A 12,824-nucleotide genomic window follows, 5' to 3' on the forward strand; every position below is an offset into this window, starting at 1 on the left:
TCTATTTCATCTATGTATCACTTCCACAGCACCAGTTTGTTGTGGAAGGGATTTACTGTTGGATAAACTTGAGTTTTCTCGGACCAGTGCAGGTATAGATTGGCCATGCTAGGGGCACAGGTGGTGCCAATAGACGTGCCAGTCACCTGCCAGTAGAGTTGGTCCTCAAAAGAGAAAAAATTATCTCTCATGGCAAGGGTGGCGCAATTCATGACAAAAGATGTTGGTGTCTGGTCACAGTGAGGGCTTTGTACCAGAAGCTGTTCAATTGTCCTGAGGGTGTCTTCTTGTGGGATATTTGTATATAACGCCTCAACTTCAAAGGAGCCCAGAAAGTGTAATATCAGGATCAAATTGAATGGTGGTCAGGAAGGACAGGACATGTTTGGTTTCCTGAATATACAATGGCATCTTAGCCACTTTAGGCCTGAGAACCGATGCCCGATACGGACGGGCAGCCTGGTGAAGGTCTCTGGGCCTTATGTATCTTTGGCAGGATATAAAATGCTGGGTTTCTAGGGGGCTAGGTATCAGGAACTCTGTCTCGCTCTTAGTGATCCAGTCAAACTAAGAAGCCTTATTGACGATGGTGGAGATGGTGTTTTGAAGTCTAGGTGTAGGATCTCGTGCGATCGGCTTGTAATATTTGGTGTCTTGTAGCTTTAAACACACATTATTGAAGGAATGGAAGTTGCAACAACGCCAATGGACTTATTTCACATCTTGTGTTATTTGTTTAGCAATATGTGTAGCATCATGTGCTCCAAGACAATGTGGTTGTTGAGACAGACCCTGGTACTTTTCATTCACATCACCTATATCATCCGTGTGTGACAACTGGATGTAGCTGTAAATGTGTGTCATCATTGTATTACACAATGCCTCCCTAAAGATGCTGCAAACCCTGTTTGGATGGCTCCTGTTGTTACCAATCAGTAGGACTGGCCTTTTTACTTTTAATTTCTCTACTGATTATGTATGGCATTTATGTTTATTTTTTTTGTCCTCATATTTGACAAAGGCAGGGAGCGAGATCTAGCAGAAGGCCTGAAGAAACTAGGCGCCACGCACCTTCCAAGATCTGTGCAACCGGGAGCCAGCCTTTTCCCACTCACAGCTGATGAGAGGTCTAATGGCAAACCACCCCTAATCTTGTCAACTTATTGAGCATTGTCTTAATCCTCAGACTAAGCAGAAATAAGCCAACACCCATAATTTCACATCCCCCTAAAGAAGAGTAAAAGAGAGTGCTCGGAGTGATGATATCAGGGATCAAGTGCTATAAAGGGGGCCCACATTCTTTCCTTCTTGTACGAGCCCATCTGGCAGTATAATCTAGCTCTATGTCTTGAAAAGCTTTGCCAGCCTGCCCTGGTGGGGGGAGTTCAGAGACCCACTTCAGGCAGATTTCCCTGCAAGCAGTGGCTATTAAAATTAAAAGCAGAGATGTGGTATTTTTCCCCAAGACTGTTTTGTGTTGCCCCCTGACTCCAAATATCACCAAAGAAAGGCTTACCTCAATATTACGACACAAGATTTTATTTAGTACATTACCCACATCTCGCCAGAAAGGCTTGATAGCTGGACACTGCCTAAACAGATGCACATCATCCGAATTTTCCAGTTGACATTTCGGGCAACATCTTCTTTTACTTCCTCCCATCTTAGCGGGTTTCTTGGGAAACCAATAGGCCCTGTATATGGTAAACAAATGATTTCTCCTGAGTGGTGCCGAGGTCACTGATGCCCATAGTGTAGCAACAGATACTTGCCATAGGTTTTGGGTGTCACAGCCTGGCATATCCAGCTTCCAGACTTCTTCGGGCGAGTTCTCCCACTATCATCTTCTTGTACTAATGCCCAGTACCACTTTGAGACTTCCTTCCTGTAGGTTTGTATCTTCACTAAATCCTTCTCAACTTCCGACTCAGCCCTGAGGTTTAGTTGGGTGACCAGATGGCCAACTGGTAGTATTTGAGTCTGGATATGTTGAAGTCTGTGTTCTGACTAAGGACCTCCCATGTTAATAGTGTGCCTTCCTCCACAATTTGACCCCATCTTAGTATACCAGCATTTACCAGTGGGGAAACTAGTCTGTCTTTCAAGCATAGAGGAGTCCCTGTGGAGTTCCAGATTGGCGCCATGCAGCTATAGTATGGAATCTCTAGGATTTTTTTAACCTGAATCCAAATTCTGCATTTTGCAATTAGGGTCTTAAATGTAATTATTTTGAAACATGTAGTGTGGCCAAATTTGAATAAAAAGCCTTTGCCGCCTTCTCCCAAGTTACTTATTAGAGCCCTGTGTCTCAGCAGCATGTCCTGGGGGACTAACAGCAATAGCCTAGAATTTTTCAGAAAAAAGGCCCAATAATACAATTGAAAATCCAGGAGTGCTAATCCCCCCTTATATGGCATTTATGGTGTCTGGGATCTAGTACCAGGTGTTGATGCAAAATAAATTTAGTGTTTCACATCAAAGTTTACAGTGTCAGATTTTATTCCCCCTAAATTGTTGTTTTTTAAATGTACATGACAAATTAGGTTGGTGCACAGATTGTTGAGTGGGATGTCAACTTATGATGATTGTACAATTGACACTCTGCGATTGGGTACTGTAAAAATACGCTTGTAAGATACAGTACAGGTGTATGTCTATCTTGTGGTGCCATGTTTGATAGAATTTGTTGCACTTAAGTTACAATTTACATGTACTTTTTGACTTAAGTTGATAACACTTTCATCAGAGCGATCACATGGTAATTACAACAATGTGAGATAGATGTCAAAGACACAACATGAGCTAGTATTGATGTGTTAAATGTTTTTATTGTTCAAACATGGTGATTAGGTAATAAAACACATTATGGATCAGAACAAAAAATAATCAATGGAGGTAAGTTGTCAGTGTTGTTGGTTGAAATACTACAGACCAAAGCTAGAGTTATTGGAGGCCAAATTCCAACAGTGTAATCCCATATGAGGTGGAACATTTGTTATGAATAGTCAACAAAGTGAACAGTTAACACACAAAGAAGGATATCAGGGGACCCACCTGCATTTTTCCTTGAATGTCGCAGATATTGACGGGACAGATGTAGTTGTCCCACAGAGAGGGGTACTTGTGTGTGACTATGCCTGGTAGAAGGTGGTACTGATATACCTTACAACCTCTAAGACCTCATATATTTGGTCATTTTGTGGTTCTAGGGGGTTGTGTAGAGATGCCTGCAGTTGTTTGATGTCCCAGAGTTCTTGAAAAACCTGGCCCATTGCTCCCTGGTACCACTCATAGGTATCCCTTACTCGGGAGAGGTTGGCCTGGGCATTTGTGGCACCAGCTGTTGGCCAACATGGGCCCACACATCCCCTTCCAATACCCCTACCCCCACGGGCTGGCACAATTTGTGCCTGTGCAGTTGAACCAGATCTTCCACCCTCATTGATTGTGTTTGGGTTTGTCAACTTCAGAGTAGACTGTGGTGCATTAGTGACTTTGTGACCTGTTGTAAATTGCAAGTCTGTTGGGGTAGGGGTCAGCTGTGAGTTGGTAGCTGAGTTGGAAGATGTCGCAGTGAACCCTGCTGGACATACTGGTGCCGTCTGCTGCGCCATCATCGGAGAGCTCATTAATGGTTGGAGTCAAGGGCTGGCTAGTTTCCTCATTCAGCCTGGAGTTGTTTCCAGATTGCCCCGTTGGTACAGATATGACACAGTCAATTATGTGTTTATACATTGTACCTCAACAGGTAAACATTGAGTAAATGCCTAGAGCAAAACATATATAGAGATGGAGGAATTGGCACCTATTAGCATAATGTTAGCATTAATTTAGCGTAAACCATGCAACTTTACCCACAATGTGGATTATGATCTTGCGCCACCTTTGTGCTGAAATGGTCATTGTCACAATTGTGATTGTAACATGGCTACTGACATTGACTTGGACCTGACACTCTGTAGATGACACTTGACAATTAGTGAGTTCAAAAAATAAATTATTGGGAGTACATACTTACACATTAATTGGTAATATTTTGTTGTTGTTAGTCCTGTGTGTTATGCATTGTCAACGTATCACCAGGCAAATTGAAGTGACAGCCTTACCCCAATGAATTTGTGGGATTATATGTACAAGTTAGTCATGGTGTCAGTAATGAGCTCATTATTTTCTACTCAAGAGTCTGGGGTACATCAGCCTAAGCAGGCAAACGTGCATAGCATTGTGTATACACAGCTCAGTAAATTTGACCATACACTCCATAGTAAAATGTGAGAAAAAAATGTTTTAAGGTACATCACATTTTTGGGAGCCTGGGTTAGAAGGCCTGATGGTAGTTGTGGTCATGTAATACACTCCTTCCTCCTTTGACCAATGGCTTCCTGCCAGTGAAGGGAACTTGAGCAGGAACATGGCTGACACAGGTGGTTGTAGTTTGGAGTTAGGAGTACAAGGGCTGATAGTAGTTGTGGTCATTTCACACACTATTCCACCTTGACCAATGGCTACCTGCAAGTTAAGGGACCTTTTAGTTGAGAGATGGCTGACTCAGGTGACTATAGTTAGGAATACAAGGCCTGATTATAGTTGTGGTCATGGCTGCCTGCAAGTGAGAGGAAGTTGTGTAGGAACATGGCTGACACAGGTGGTTGTAGTTTGGAGTTAGGAGTACAAGGACTGATGGTAATTTAGGTCATTTCACACACTTCTCCCCCTTGACCAATGGTTCTCTGCCAGTGAGGGGAAGTTGAGTTGAAACATGGCTGACACAAGTGGCTGTTGTTCTCAGCTGGAATACGAGTGGCTGATGGTAGGTTTAGTCCTTTCCTTTTGGGAGATCTGATTACTTGATGAAGTGGTTAGCATTGCATACCTGGTAACTACATACTCTAGTTTTGGGCCATGATTTGAGATGTTGACAGATATTGTTGTTGCTGCCATGATGACTTAATGGGTATACACTTCCAGCCTACATGTAGACATTTGTAATTGTCATTGTTTTAGTTATTTTTAATCTTAAGTGCAGGGAAACAGGTTGTCAGCATTAATTATACAGCTCTAATATGTTGGTTACTGCTTTCTTTAAAAAAATCACATTTACAAGACTTTCACCATTACAGTGATGTGTGCTAACTGCTAAGGTGTAATAGATAACTTCAGGAAAATGATTAGTTGTTCCTTACCAGACTCCATTCCATGAGGTATTACAAACAAGCTCTCTGGTGTCAGGATAGCATGCACCTTCTCCTCCTAGGCAGTAAGGTATCCTGGTGGCACAGGAGGGCCATCGCCAATCTTTTATGCGGCCAGGTGGTTCCTGAAGGCCAAGGTATTGACCCTCCTCTTGATGTCGTACCACTGCTTTCTGATAGTCCCCATTGTGAGCAGGTTGGAGTCTACTTTGTTCACCTTGTTGACAATCCTGTCCCACATCAGGCTTTTCTGGGTGATGCAAGTTTGTTAGACTTGGGTTCCGAATTACTGTGGCTCAGCTCTGAAGATTTTATCAACTAGCACTGTCAACTCCTCATCTGAAAACGAGGCTGCTTCTTTTTGGACATCGTGCATGAGTGAATTAGTGAGTGTGAAATTGAAGGGGTGTACAAGAAATTAAAAAATAATTGTGATATGTGCAGAGCATGAGTATGTGAAGGGCTGGCTGCAGTATGACAGGAGACAGCAATGAGGTCAGTCAATTTCTGCAGGATTTGGATAGCAAAGGATCATGGTCTGGTAAGGGTTTTATTTTATAGGTGGATTAGTAGGTGTGTCTTCTCTTTAAATTGACACCAGCTGTGTAGTTTTATGGATGCATACTATGATTGGTGTTGTGATAGTTAACGTTAATTTCTCACAATCACACTTGCCATGGGGCCTACAGGCTGCCATAGAACTGCCAAAGCATCAGATGCATCATAAACGGCTCGGCCGTACAACCGATGCATTCGCAGAATTGGAATCTGTATGAAGAGCCTTTCCGACTGACACGGTCATGTCGGAGTCATCTCCGAGCGACGCGGTCAGAGAATAGACTACTATACTTCATAATACGAGGGTCAGAGACACCGTGTATTAGTGGGTCGCAATCTCACCGTGGCTATGCCAGTCAGACGGTTATTACGCCCGACATCATAATCAGGTCCTATGTAATTTTATTGTCACTCCTTGCAACATCCATCAGTGTTGTTTTAAATGTATTCTTTATGGTTGTTACTCATGAACTGAGCAACAGAATGAAACACTTCTGAACATATGTAGTATCTTTTATTAGTGCAATGCTTGAGTGTGCTATTCTAAAGATCGAAATTGGAATTGAACTACCACTGCATCCCTGCATCCCCGAAACCTTTATGGGACTGTTAGTAAGCCAGAAAGCACGGACGCCACACCAGCAAGCATGCTCAGAGGATTGTGTAGGGCTACAGTACTTAGACTCCTATTGTCAAACTAGTGCACTAAACTCATTCTAGAAACACCTGGGGAGGGAAGTCAAACCTTGTAGATCTGGGTGCAGACCCAGGATACACAAGACATACTTCTCCAATTACCATTTGGGGTTTTTATCTCACGATGTGACATAATAGCATAATCTAAGTAATTATGTGCAAATTTTGTTACATAAAGTTAATTATCAAGTTGGTGTTCTAATTTCACCCATAACTACTTAATCAACTGATATACGAGAGCCACGGTGTTCAGGGGTCTAGGATTTGCCCACTGTGTATGCTGTAAAAGAGTTGTGATGATACTTCCATTTAGGAAGTGTTCAAGTGATTAGTGTTCATTTTGGATAACAAAACCTGACCTCTGAAATCTCAGAGATCAAGCTAGAATCCTTTTTTTGATTCCGAAACATGTTATTGTTTGCACGATTGTTAAAATTGACATTCTGGACCGGAAAAATCTGTTTGGAACTCTTATCTCCATCTAAAAGTATATACACGCTCTTAAACGGAGTACTTAAAGTAGGAATATACTTTGCAAAGCATGACATGACATGACTTTGCTTTCGATTTTATACATGTATAATGCACTAAAATCTCAGTTAGTACCATGCACAGGCACCTACCAAACCTCTGTGTAAAACCAACAATACACCAAGAATTCTGAACACCTCTCTAATAATCTCCAGTGACTATTAAATTGCATAAGTATTGAGATGGACGAGATAGCCTGCATTTTTTCCATCAATTGACAAACCACATTCCTCACTGAACTCCATAGGCAGATTGTTCCACAGTTTTTCAAAAATCACACAGCTAGGTCTAAACACTCAGAACTTTATATATTTTGGGACCAAAGCAAACCATTGTTAGGTGATTCAAAACCTTGAGTATAATATTGTGCATAAAGAAAGTTCTACATAACTTCACACCTGTAATGATATGGTTTTGTGTCTCATGGTTGAAAATGTAATTATATTTTGCACCATGGCAAGGAATGCCATTTGCATCAGGGGAAGCAATATATTGATGTCTAGCTACATTCCCCACAATTGTAACAGCAAAGTCATGTATCTCCTGCAATCTATACAGAAGATTCATTTTTAGGCAAACTGAAAGGGTGTTGTAGTAGTCCAATATCATACCGATAAGTGTTCTTACAAGACTTTCTCTATTGTAAGTTGGTGGTAACAAACGCTGAAGCATGTGAATCACTCTCAGATATAGATGCTGCTCTTTCAGAATACATTACTCTGGTACCTTCTAGATAGTTAGATATTTTCACATACAGAATCCAGTCATCAACCACATAAATACAAAGATACAATAACCATAGGCTACATGCAATATTGAAAGTTACTCAAAGAGTAAGGACAGCACATCCAAAATAAATTAGCAAAACCAGATGGCAAAAACTAAAATACCTGATGAAATCAGGAAAAACTGATGGAAACAATGCATACTTGACACAAACAAGGCACAGCTTTGGCTATGAAAAACACCCACAAAATACATAAAGACATAAGTGTCAGATGAGGTCATTCCTTGGACCACTTTTTCAACTGCTGCACATTTTTCTGTCTTTGAAAACCATGGAGCTGAGAAGTTTGAAGCAAAAGAGAAAGTGTGCTAGCTAAATTAACCCTGTGGTACATTTATCTTGCCCTGTGTGTGCAAACTTTATAACACCAATGTCACTGGTGATGGTTTGTATATACGAAGAACACGTTCCATGGACAGGACTCAGAACTCAGAATTCTTAGCTGTGCCACAAGTTTCGATGAGAGCTCCTTTGAAAATTTCTTGCAGCCAAGGCACCATGAGGAGGAATTCCTCTGCTCAGAAGTTCACCTCTGCTCTTGCAGGTAAACAGATTACAAGAAAGCCTAGTCCTCTTCTTCCAGATTTTAACTGCTAGTGGAGGGAAGTATTGCCTTGCTACCAGATGTTTTTTCCTTTCAACAGGGTGTGACAAGGTTGACCTAACATTTCATGGGGACTGTCATTCTCATCCACCAACTGAGGAGCTCTTCCATACCCAGTATTGAGAACCACGGGCCTGAGGAGGGCTGTCTGGCTCTTCAGGGGTTGAAAGGTCTGATAAATTCCAGAGAAAGTTGTGGTAGGCCTAGGGTGGGCACTGTGCCATGGACTCCAAGTGCCAACCATTGGCTGTCTTCTACCCAAGATAAACTTCAGCAGTCCTGGCATAAGTTCCCCTTAGCCTGATGCCCCTAAGAAGAAACTTCTCTCGGAATACAGAATGCACACACATGCCTTAACCAAGTCCAGTCATTTGATCTCCTGTGCCCTATGAATGAGTGGGGTGATTGACTGGTCAGGCTGCCCTAACAGTCCTGATGAGATCAATCCAAGGATCCAGTAAGTTGAATAAATTCACTCAAATGTCATCCTCTGTCCCCTAGAGGGCATGGTTTACCAGAAAGGCTAGTGATCGCCCTCCAAATTATTAGTAAGAGGGTGCTCGCGACCATTTTTCATCCATTGGTTCTCCATGGTGGTCAAACCCAAACTGACACATTGCTGTCCTTCTTAATCCAGTTTATTTCTGCAAAAGCCAGAGCAACCATCCTGTGGGTTGCCCCTATCACCAATCCCAGTGGTAAAACCATAATTTATATCCCTCAGTCTGCTGCTCCATTCTGTTATTGCAGAGAAGGTTATTTCATCAGTGCCTCTGCAATAATCCCAATCACCCAGTCCCTGCAGACAGCAGCAGCTTGCAGACTGTCCAATGTGCAAGGATTGTTCCAGGATGTCCACTTGACTCGCTCCCTCTTCCAGATGGTTCTGCTTTTTGTGTCTACACTGATCACCTTGAGTAAAGAGGAATCAGGGTTTAATTCAAGAGAGGTGTAGTGTAGTTCCTATATCCCTGATAGGCTCTGCGCATTGGAATAACATACGCTACAGATTTGACATAGGACTAAGGTCAGTATGTCTCCATCGAGTATATTAAACTTAATTACTTGTGTGTGCCAGCTAACTCAAAGGTCACTAGATACTTGTCGAATATACAAGAAGGGATTAGTCTCTGACAACCGCATAAACATGACAACAATGTTTCCCTTTAGAATCGGAACAGTCTCAGAATCGTGGAAACAGTAGATAACAGTTTCACTCAGTCAATCGTGCATGCTTCGTTTCTACAGAGTTGCACAGAAATAGAGAGATGGGCGTTCCAATAAAAGGGTTTATTGAACAGTCTTATTTCTCAAGCAAGAGATATGAATTGCTACAATCATAAGACAGACTGCGAAGTACAATATGTATGAGGTTAGCAGTAAGATAAAATAATACTGCAATAGCATGGTTAGTAGCTATGACATATATTAATCAGAATACATACATAAATAACATAAGCTAAAATGTGATACTCATCTGATGCTTCTAAAGTGTTCTACCCCAGTGTACCTAACCTAAGTGCAGTACGAGGTTTGAAGTAGGTGCCATTTCTAAAGTATAGCTAGCTATATTTTAGTTTAGCCAAGAGTTGCCAAAAGTTTCTCTAAGTTCTAGTCAGCTCCATACCTGAAAATGAGAGAGGTAGGAATCGCTTTTCGGGACTCGATGGTCTAACCCCCCGCAAGGGAAGTCAGAGAGCACTGGAGCTGGATTCTCTGCAAGGAGGATGGCAGCATCAGGTCAGTGCATCAGGCTGGAACGCGATCTCCTTCCGAACTTGTCGTGGCGAACCGTGTAGTCTGGGTTGGATCGAATCCTCCGGGAACCGCAATTTGCCAGGGCAACCTTGAAGGTGTCTAGGAATGTCAGTATTGACGTAAAAGTCGGGCAGAGGAACGTCATGAATGAACCCCTAAGGAATAGATGTTCATGCATACTTAATGAGTTCTTGGAGAAATCAATATTCAAGCTGAGGGAAATTCCTAAAGGCTTAAGGGTCTGGTTTTCCAAGAATTCGTTGTGACGTGGATGGACGGATGTAGGTGGCTAAACCTGTATTTGGTTTGTATGGACAATGTCTAAATAAGGGCCGAATTTCTATGTCCAAATAAGGGCAATGTGAAGTGTACCTATATAAGGGCATAAATCGGGAAACCTATATACGGAATCTAAATCTGCACACAACACCCACTCCAGTTTCGTATGAACAAAGTTACTAAATCCTAAACCTTCTAAACATATCTTAAAACAGAGTATCTCATGGGTTTGCTAAAATAAGCTAAAAACATATCTAAAACATATGTCCTAAAAATTCATTGCAAAACCATTGCTATGCATAAAGTGCTGTACATATTAAAGGCAATCTTCCATTCTAAGCATAGGATCACATTGGAATGCTAAATGAATGAACCAAAATATATACATGTGATGACATGGCTCGTAAACAGAAGAAAAAAGGGTCCGAAACCATTTCATTTCAGGTTACATAGGTCAAATTGTTATTCATGACAAGGTGGCATACTGTCCCTGGAAGTGTTATCAAACAATTCTGTTTTCTATGAATAGTTCTACTATAAGCCGATTACTGTGCCAAAAAAAGAAAAAATACAATTTCGGGAAGGGGAAGAAAAAAAAATATAATCATAGAAAAAGTTCCAAAGTCAGTATTACGTTTGAAAAAGAATGAAGGCCAAATTCAGAGTCTCTCCGGAACACTGTGTGCCTGAATCAAAAGTCAGTGTGTGGGTGTAGGAGAGTAGGATCTGCTTCACATGGGTACCCCCACTTTTTGCTGGTGTTTCACTGTTTTTCAACCTTAGTCTGGCTGTGGCCCTGCTAATCAGGACCCCAGCCTAGCTGCTTCCTCTCTAAAATGGTTTCCATGTACCTTAGGTACATTTCTAATTGGATTCTGGAGTGCCTTATAAGTAGGCCTGGGCAAAAATTTCGGTCCGTTGGCGGAAATTGCGATAATTTGACATTTTTGCATTCCGCGGAGAGCGCGAAAATGTCAAAATTTCCGCTTTCCGCAGCTTGGCGATAATTTGTTTCTTGCTCGCTCTGTAAAATAATACATTCTCGCACGCGCGCGACCGCCTTACCTGAATCCCTGCATTCGCCGACAAGTTTTCTTGATCCGGTCGCGTTCTACATGAGATGTTGGAACCATGCAGAAAATCTCGCGAACATGCGGGAAAAAAAATTCCGCATCTTCGCAATATTTCCACTTGTTTGCGATAATTTTAAACATTTTTGCGATAATTTGCGAAAGTGGATTTCGCAAATTCCGCCCACCCCTACTTATAAGCCCCTAGTATATGGTATACTATGTACCTAGGGCATAGGTACCTCAGAGGACTACCAGGGGCTGAAGCATGTATTATGCCACCCCTGTGAAGCACTCCAAAATGACACCACAGGTCTGCTACTGCAACCTGGGTAAGGTGGTGCTTGCACCCCTTACAGTGGTATAGGCTACCTATATCCACTATATAAACAGACACATATAAACCAATAAGTCACTCCTATGGCAGGCCCTGATAATCCTGAAGGCAGAGTGCTTGGTTTTGTGTGAGAGGGTGCCCAAGCATGTGCTGAGCCCCTCTGCAGCTTTCAGAAATACTTCTCTATGGCTGTTCTGTGTTACAGCCATACCATATACTCTTAAGTCCATTATAACCTCGCGGTAAATGCTAACTTTGGAATGGCTGCATCAAAACATGCCGTGTTTGGTGTCAAACATCTTGGAATACTACCCTCCCACCAGTCCTGGCAGCGGGGGTAGCATTCCACCCTTCTAGAGGGAGAGACATGGTCACACTGGTCTACACGGTTAAAACTTTCCAAAGCCCTGACATCACAAAATGGATGCCACTGCCACAGACACGGGTCTGGCCTCCTGCTGCTGACCGAAACTCTGTCAGGGGAGGCCTGGACAATAGGTTTCCTGTCACAGGGTGGTGTAACCACCTCCCCAGACAGGCAGATGTGTATTGGGGCAGGGTGGGTGCATTCAGAGAATGCTTTTGAGACACTGCCTGGGGCAAAAAAGGTGTCCCTGTGCATAGCCCAGTTCAAATCGGTTGCAGGGGCACTCAGCCCCTGCTCTGGCGTGAAACTGGACAAAGGGGAAGGGGTGTAACCACCCCCTTCCCAGGTCCACCCATAGGTGGGGCCTTAGAGTTAGCCCATCCCCTAAACTTGGTATAAGTATAGGAACCCAGTCCCTAGGACTTCAGATTACCCTGGATGAAACTCTGCAACATAAATCCTGGACCTTCGACGTTCTATCCTGACTAGAAGACTGAAGAAATCTCCCTTGGGGTCAAGAAGTGACTCCCCTGCTTGGCAGGCACCAAAGAAGCAACTGTCCGATCTACAATTCCGAAGCTCCCGCTGGATGCCGAAGTCTCTGCATCACCAGAGGCAGATTTCGTGACTTCTCCGAGGCTACCC

This window comes from Triturus cristatus, chromosome 5_1, assembly GCF_964204655.1.
Source record: "Triturus cristatus chromosome 5_1, aTriCri1.1, whole genome shotgun sequence".
Taxonomy (NCBI): domain Eukaryota; kingdom Metazoa; phylum Chordata; class Amphibia; order Caudata; family Salamandridae; genus Triturus; species Triturus cristatus.